Here is an 8,488-nt window from a genome sequence, read left to right on the forward strand (position 1 = left end):
ATAGGGAGAAAAAACGGAGAGAGAGGAGAAAAGGAAAGGAGGGAGAGGGAGGGACTGAATGGGGAAATGGAAGAGACGGAGGAAGGGAAGAAGAGAAAAGGGGAAGGGAGAGGACAGTTAGTGGAGGAAATAACGTGAAAGGCTAAGTTGGAAGAGGGAGGATTGGGGGAGGTGGCAGGGAGGGGAAGAAAAGAAGAGAGGAAGTGAAGGAGTAGAGTGGAGAGAAAAAAGAGAGTTGAAAAAAAGAGAAGGAGGTGGGGAGGAGGAGAAAAGAATAGAGGGGAAAGAGGAAGGGAAGGAGGTAGAGAGGAGGAGAAAAGAAAAGAGGGGACAGGAGAAGAGAAGAAGATAGAGAGGGGAGGAAAGAAGAGATAGAAATGAGAAAGGGAAGGAGATAGAGAGGGAAGGAAAAAGAGAGGAAAACGAGAAAGAGAAGGAGATAGGGAGGGGAGGAAAAAAGAGAAGGAAACGAAAAAGAGAAGATTAGGAGGGAAGGAAGAGAGGGAAATGAGAAAGAGTAGAAGATAGGGAGAGGAGGAAAAAAGAGAGGGAAACGAGAAAGAGTAGAAGATAGGGAGGGGAGGAAAAAAGAGAGGGAAACGAGAAAGAGTAGAAGATAGGGAGGGGAGGAAAAAAGAGAGGGAAACGAAAAAGAGAAAGATATAGGGAAAACAGGGAAGAAGAGAGGAAGGAAAGGAGGTACTTAGGGGGAGTAAAGTAAAGAATAAAATGAAATAGAGGGAATGAGACGAAATGAAGTAGAAAGAAAAAAGGAGAGAAGAGAGGAAAGTGAGAGAGTAAAGGAGGGAATGAAGGGGTGGAGAAGAAGGTAACAGAGAAGACAGGAAAAAAGAGAAGGAGGGACGGAGTCAAGATGGGAGAGGTAAAGAACAGAAAGGAAAGACGGGGTAGAAATGGAAAAGAGCGAAGGAATGGAAGAATGGGTGAGTGAATACAAAACAGAAGGAAAGGAAGGATCTAGGGAAGAGTGAAGAGGTGGAATTCAAAAAGAGGAGTGGGTTGATAGATAAAAAGGGTAAAAAAAAGAACAGAGGAAGTGAGGTATATGGGTATAAAGAGAAAATGGAGAGGGAAAGAGGCCATGAGAAAATAAAGACTAACTGAAGCCAAAGAGGAAAGTTAATATGTGGAAGACAAGAAAAGATTAAAAGGAAGAAGTCAAGATAAGGGAGGAGTAGGAAGGAGAATGTGGGGAGAAGTGTAAGGAGAAAGAAGGGAAGAGGAGGAGGAGGAGGAGGGAGAAAAGGTAAGGAAAGAGAGGACAAGGAGGAAAGTAGGTTAAGTTTGTTTTCGAAAACAACCAGGGTTTTTTTTTCATTTTTGAGATTAGTTACAGGTATCGGAATCGGACTCGTATCGGAATCGGACTCGTATCGGAATCGGACTCGTATCGGAATCGAACTCGTATCGGAATCGGACTCGTATCGGAATCGGACTCGTATCGGAATCGGACTCGTATCGGAATCGGACTCTCATCGGAATCGGAAGCTTAGAGTTGTATCGAAACCCTTATCGGAATCGTTAGAAACTTTGCTATCGTCCCATCACTATTGCTCACCAATCATAAAGTCATCCTGCGTGACTCTGATCCGCAAGGATGTCTTTAAAGTCCCTTGAATACTGACTGCTTCAAACTTATGCAGTAAATACCCCCATACGGGGAAGTGGATAAGGAGGAGAATGACAGGAAGAGAAATTTGGGAAGAGGAAAAGGATGTGGAGAAGGAGGTGGAGGATAAGAAAAAGGAGAAGAGGAGGAGAAGAAGGAAGGGGAGGAGGACACGGAAGAGGAGAGTGTGCTGGAGGGGCAAGAGGACAGGAAAGGGGTGGAGGGGGAAAAGGAGGAGGAGGACAAAGAAGGGGGAATAGAAATGGGAAGAAGAGGGAGGGGAGGAAGTGCTGAAGGTGCAGGAGGACAGGGAGAGGGAAGAGGAGAAGGAGGAGGATAAATAAAAGAAGAAGGAAGGGAGGAGAAGAAGGAGGGGAGGAGGACGAAGAAGGAGAAAAGAAGCGGGAAGAAGGAGGGGGTTAGGATCTGAGGGTGGGGCAGGAAGACAGGGATGGGAAGAAGGAGAAGGAGGTGGAGGATAAGGAAAATAAGAAGGAAGGGAGGAAAAGAAGGAGGCGAGGAGAAGAAGGAGGGGAGGAGAGGGAGGAGGCGAGGAAGACAAGGAAGGGGGAGAGAAGTGGGAGGAAGAGGGAGGAGAGGAGGTGTTGAAGGGACAGGATGACAGGGAGGAGGAAGAGGAGGAGAAGGAGGGGCAGGATGACAGGGAGGGGAAGAGGAGGAGAAGGAGGCACAGAACGACAGGGAGAAGGAGGAGAAAGATAGGAAAAAGATGAAGGATGGAAGAAGAAAGAAGGGAAGAGAAGGAGGGGAGGAGAAGAAGATGAGAAGAAGGAGGGGAGGAGAAGAAGGAGGGAAGGAGAAGAAGGAGGAGAGGAGGACAAGGAATGGAAGAAGAGGTAGGGTAGGAGGTGCAGGAGGGGCAGGAGGACAGGGAGGAGGAGGAGGAAAAAGGAGGCACAGAAGGACAGGGAGGAGGAGTAGAAGAAAAGAAAGGAAGTGAGTGAAGGGGGAAGGTGATCGAGAAATATTTCATCAGTAGTAATCAACATTTTTATCCTTGGGGACAATATCGCACCGAAGGGACGAATTCTCAAAATTGGTCAAGGAAATTTACCAGAAGGGAGGGGTAGTATAAGTAAGACATTATCAGTATCATTTTTTTTTTTTTTTAGTAGAGATATACTGTGTCTTACTACATCGCTTCTGACCCATGGCAGTGGGCGGGATGCAGGGATGACCCCTCATCCACGAGGAGCTAAGATGGGAGTGGGGGAAAGGGTAGTGGGTGGGAGTGGAATGGGTGGGAGTAGATAAGTGCCTTTGACTTGGCTACCTCCCTTATAAAGAGGAAAAAGCTCTTGGAATATAGATAGATAGATAGATTAAAAAATTAGGAGCGATTTAGTCCAAAGGAATCTCACCAAAGTTCCTAAGATAGCAAATGCATAAAACATGCATTCAGCAGCCCAGACGGGGAGATAATGGGAGGAGAAGGGCCATGTGGGGGACAGGAGGAGAAGGATGGAAGAATAAGAAGATGAGGATAAGGAGGATAGGTGAAGGAGCACAAAGAAAGGATGAAGGGAGGGGGAGAAGGAGAGGAAGAAACGAACGGGAGAATAAGAAGGAGATGAGGATAAGGATGGAATGTGAAGGAACATAAATAAAAAAGGAAGGGAGAGGGAGAAGGACAGGAGAATAAGAAGGTGAGGATAGAGAGATAAGGTGAAGAACCACAAAGAAAGGAGGCAGGGAGGAGAAGAAGGGGAGGAGAAGAGGGAGAGGAAGATAAAGAGTAACGGGAAGGGAGGAGAAGGAGGGGACGAGGAGAATGCGGGAAAGAAGAGAAGCAGTTAAAGAAGGAGGACGGTGAGGAGGAGGAGGAGAGGAGGCGAAGGAGGAAGGAGCAAAAGGAGGGTAGGAAAAAGAAGAGAGAAGGGAAGTAAGAGAAGGAGAAGAAGAAGGGAAGGAGGGGGGAGGAGAAGGAGGGGAGGAGGACAAGTAAGTGTAGTTAGATAAGGAACGGGAGAAGGAGTAAGAAGGAAAAGGAGGAGAAGAGGAGAGAGAAGAGAGAACAGGAAGAGGAAAAAAGGGAGGAAGAGGAAGAGGAAAAGGGAGAGGAAGAGGGAGAAAGAGGAAAAGGGAGGTGAAGAGGGAGGAAGAGGAAAAGTAAGAGGAAGTGAGGAAGAGGAAAGTGGAAATAGAAGAAAAGAAGATCAGATGGAGGGGAGGAAGAAAGGAGGTAAAGGTGAGAAGGAAAGGGATGGAAGGGTGAGTAGAGACAAGAGGGAACGAGAAGTGGAAAAGGAAGAGACAGGATGAGGGGAGGGGAAGAAAGAGGGGATAGGAGGATGAGCGTGAGGACGCGAGGGAAGGAGGGGAAGAGGAGGAAAGTGAGGAAGCGAAGGAAGGAGGAGAGGATGAGAAGAAGGAAGTGGAGGAAGAGAAGGTGGGTGGGATGAGAATGAGGGGAGGAGGAGGAGGAGGGAAGGAGGAGAAGGAGGAAGGGAGGAGAGAAAGAGGGGAGGAAGAGGAGAAAGAGAGGAGGGCGAGAAGAAGGGGAGAAGAAGAAGGAATTTGAGGAAGAGAGCATGGGTGGGTAAGAAGGGAAGGAGAAGGAGGGGAGGAGAAGAGAACGAAGAGAAGGAGGGAATGAGGAGAAGGAGGGATGAGGAGAAGAGAGGGAAGAGGAAAAACAGGAAGAAGAAAGTGGGGTAAGAGGGGAGAAAGGATTAATAGAAGAGGAAGGGGAAGAGAATAAAATGAGGAAGAGGAAAGGGTAGGGGAGGATGAGAGGGGGGAGGAGAAGAGGGGAAGGAAAGGAGGGAGAGGCAGGGATAGAAGAGAGACGGGAGGAGGGAAGGAGGTGGGGTGGATAGTATGGAAGAGAAATAAAATGAAGAAGAGAAGGAAATGAGTTGTTTGCTAGTTACGTATTATGAAACGTAAATGTAAGTACAGCGCCTAATGCATATGGAATAGAAGAAGAAATAGAAAAAGAATAGAAGAAGAAAAAATAGAAGAAGAATAGAAGAAGAAAAAAATAGAAGAAGAAAAAAACAGAACAAACGATGGGAGAAAGGATGAATTAGATGAATTATTATATTTAGGAATAAAGAATAGATTTAAGTGAATAGTGAGAAAAAAAAGAGAAGGAGGGAGGGGGAGGGGGAGAGGGGGAAGGAAAGGGGAAGGGGACGAGGGGAGGAAAGTAGAAAGAGGGAAGAAGTGACTGAGAGAAGGGAGGGGAAAGTCGAAAGGGAAAAGTTGAGTAAAGGGAAGGGGGTCGGACAGGGCAGAGAGCCTGCGAAGAGGGGAGAGGCAAGAAAGGATGAGAAAAGGGGAGAGAGGAGGAAGGAGTGATGGCCAAGAAGTTGTCAAGGAATGGAATGACGAGGGGAACATGAAAAGAGGGGAGGACAAGGGAAAGGGGGAGGAGGAGGAGGAGGAGGAGGAAGAAAGGAAGGAGACGAGGAGGGAAAGGAAGAGGGGAGACTTAGGAAGAAGGAAGAATTGGATTTCAAAGACAGGGGAAAAGGAAAAGGGGAGTAGAAAAGGGAAGTGCAGAAGCAAGGGAAGAGGAGGGGAAGAAGATAGACAGGGGAGAAGGGAAATGAAAGGTAGTTAGATTCCGAAAGATAAAGGGAGAGAGGAGGGGAACGAGGAGAAAAAGGTGGATAAAGAAAGTAAGAGAGGGAGGGGAAGAGGAGGAGAGCATATGGGGAGGAGAAAATCAGATAGGAAACATGATGAGAGGTAGAAGGAGAAAACGAAGCGAGTATGGGAAAGGAGTTTGAACACTAAGACAGAGAGGGTTAGAGGAAGTAGTGATGGGAGGTGGAAAGGGGAAGGAAGAGGTGGGAGAGAAGGAGGAAGTGGGAGTGGAAACGGGAAAGAAATAGGAAGGAGAAGAATGGAGGAAAGAGAGAGGGGGCAGAGGAGGGACGTGGGAGGGAAGGAGAAGAGAAATGGGGAGAGAGAGGAAAGATAGGTGATGTCAAGAGAAATAGAATCGTTCACCAGTTGCAGGATATAAAGCTCATTTAGTATATATATATATATATATATATATATATATATGTATATATATATATATACATATATATACGTATATATATACATATATATATATATATTTATATATATTCATATATATATATAAATATGTATATATATATATATATATATATATATATATATATATATATATATATATATATATATATAGAGTCCATGCCATGATACCATAAAAGATACACATATATGAGCGAACTGTCACTTTTACCATATGTGTTTAGACAGCCGGAGCACATGGTAGTTATCGATGTCCGTGGTTTTTGGGATATCACATCACCAAATGTTGTTTTGTAAGATAACAAAGCCTCACGCCCGGGATCTCCTCCCTGCGACGGAAGCCGTCGCCTCTGCCCGGTGTGCTGAGACAGCCTGGACAAGTGGTAATCACTGATGTTACTGTATTTACAACTTGGTATTCAGTAATCACATAAAGAAATAAATGTTCTTAGTATCATGGTTGCTTTCATCATTTCGTCCAGCTATGTCATGTCACAGGGCTGATGAAACCTCTTCCAGGTGGAATTAGAATTTATCACTATGAGAAATATTTTCTATATTTTTTCTATTTCTTTTTCAATTTTCTGTCTGTCTCCTATCCGTTATTTTCTTCTCACGATCTCATTCCCACATCCACCGCTTTCATCTTCCCATTATATGTATATATATATATATATATATATATATATATATGTGTGTGTGTGTGTGTGTGTGTGTGTGTGTGTGTGTGTGTGTGTGTATATATTCAAGCAAACACAAAGTCGAGATACAAAAAATCAAAATAACCACACAAAAAGAGAAACATGTAGACAGTAATTACCTTCGTATATTACATCCTCAGACTAAAATGGATATATATATATATATATATATATATATATATATATATATATATATATATACTGTATATACACTTTTTCTATTCCAACCTTCCCTATTCTTTGTTCTTGTCTGACTCTTTTGTCATTATCATGACATTATCCTTCTATATTTCTTCATGCCCCTCTTTTCTCCCTAAAATTCCTCCATCTACACCAACCAAACCCTTTTCCTTCTTTCCGAACATATTCCTCGACACCAAGAGGTCTCCGGAGTATCTACGGAGTACTTCAGCCAAGTTTAATTTGGGACGTGTAACCATCTGTTGCTGGTCTCGGGTTCGGTAAAATAAAGAATAGATATTGATTTATGTTTTCCCAACTGAAAAGGATTTAGTTGATCATAGATATATATAAAAATTGGGTAGAGAAACCGGTAGCAACATTTATGTATACAATAATTTGGCCAAAAGCCTTTATTTACGAAAACAGAATATACATGACGTGATACATGACAGTTCCTGTATATGCTTTATGGACTCCTAGTGACGACATCACCATCGGGTAGGTTCTGGGAGGGAAGAAAGGGATGGTAAAGTGCGAATGAGTCCTACGTAGGGCATCCAATAGTATGAGAGGTAGAAAAGAGGGAGAGGAAGAGGAGATCACGTGAGGAGGAGAAAAGCAGATAGGAAACAAGAGGAGATGTAAATGGAGATAACGAAGGGAGTATGGGAAAGGAGTTGGAACGAAAAGACAGAGAGGGGTAAAGGAAGAAGTGATGGGAGGTGGAAAGGGGAAGGAAGGGGTGGGAGAGAGGGGGGAAGTGGGAGAGGAACCGGGAAAGAGATAGGAAGAAGAATGAAGGAAAGAGAAGGGAAGCAGGAGAGGAAGGAGGGAGGTAAGGGGAGGGGAGAAGGAGAGAAGTGGGGAGAGGGGAAGGAAGATGGGTGATGTCAAGAGGAATAGAATACACAAATAAATACACAATAGATACACAACTGGAGCAGAAGTCTTGACCCTTGACTATTTTTGAATACTAGTGCTAAAGAGCATTAATGTGCAAAACTAATCAAGGATTAAGACTGATCCAGTTGTGTGTTTACCATTTCCACTTCCCATACTTATTGCACAGTCGCTACACCCAAGAATGAATGATTTGATGGTATGACTTCCGAACCGGAAGGTCGCTGCGGAAAGGTCTTTAGGGTCGCATCTCGATATATCGAAGTTGCTCCCGACTTCGGCGTACGAAAGGTGTTCACCTTCCTTTCCAATTCTCATCCCTTCTGTAAACTTTGTCATCCAATGTTATCTGTCACTCTTTTAATACTCTCTTCCATCGTTTTTACTTTCTTTCCTTTCTCCCTTTCATTTTTTCCTCCTCATTCCTCACTAATACCTTTCACTGTAAAAAAAAAAGAAAAAAATCACCATCCCTCTCCAGGGAGGTGGGATGTGAGAAACCCTTGGTAAGGGAGCACCCTGTCGATTCTGGCCAACCGCTGGAATTTTTAGGCCGGTGTCATGTCGCCTCCCCACCTGACCGAAACAGTCGGAAACCAACACAACATTACCCGCAGCGGGTCCCGGGAATCGAACTCACGACCATCTACTCATGAATTCGACACAGTATCCACCGGAGTACCGCAGGGCTTTTCGTTAATAAAGTCCCTTCCCATCGCTATTTACCATACCAAAGTCAAACCACTCCTTTTCCATTTCCAGTCATATTCCCACTGTTGCTCCTCCTTCCTCTCTCGCTCCTCTTCCTTCACTCCAATCGGGTAAGGAAAGAATAAACGGGAGAGGAGATACAGAAAGGTAGGAACGAAACACATGGCAAAAGGAAAAGGGGCAGAAGAGGGGAAAACCAGTGAAGGTAAAATAGAGTAAATCCGTGAAGGAAAAGGGAATGTGAGAATGTAAACGTTTCAGAGTTGAAGTAGTTTGAAAAGAAATTCTATGTAACGGCTAGAAGAAAAATGTATTGGTGTAGCATATA

The sequence above is a fragment of the Oratosquilla oratoria genome, chromosome 13 (assembly GCF_046742065.1).
Source record: "Oratosquilla oratoria isolate Oo_2021 chromosome 13, ASM4674206v1, whole genome shotgun sequence".
Taxonomy (NCBI): domain Eukaryota; kingdom Metazoa; phylum Arthropoda; class Malacostraca; order Stomatopoda; family Squillidae; genus Oratosquilla; species Oratosquilla oratoria.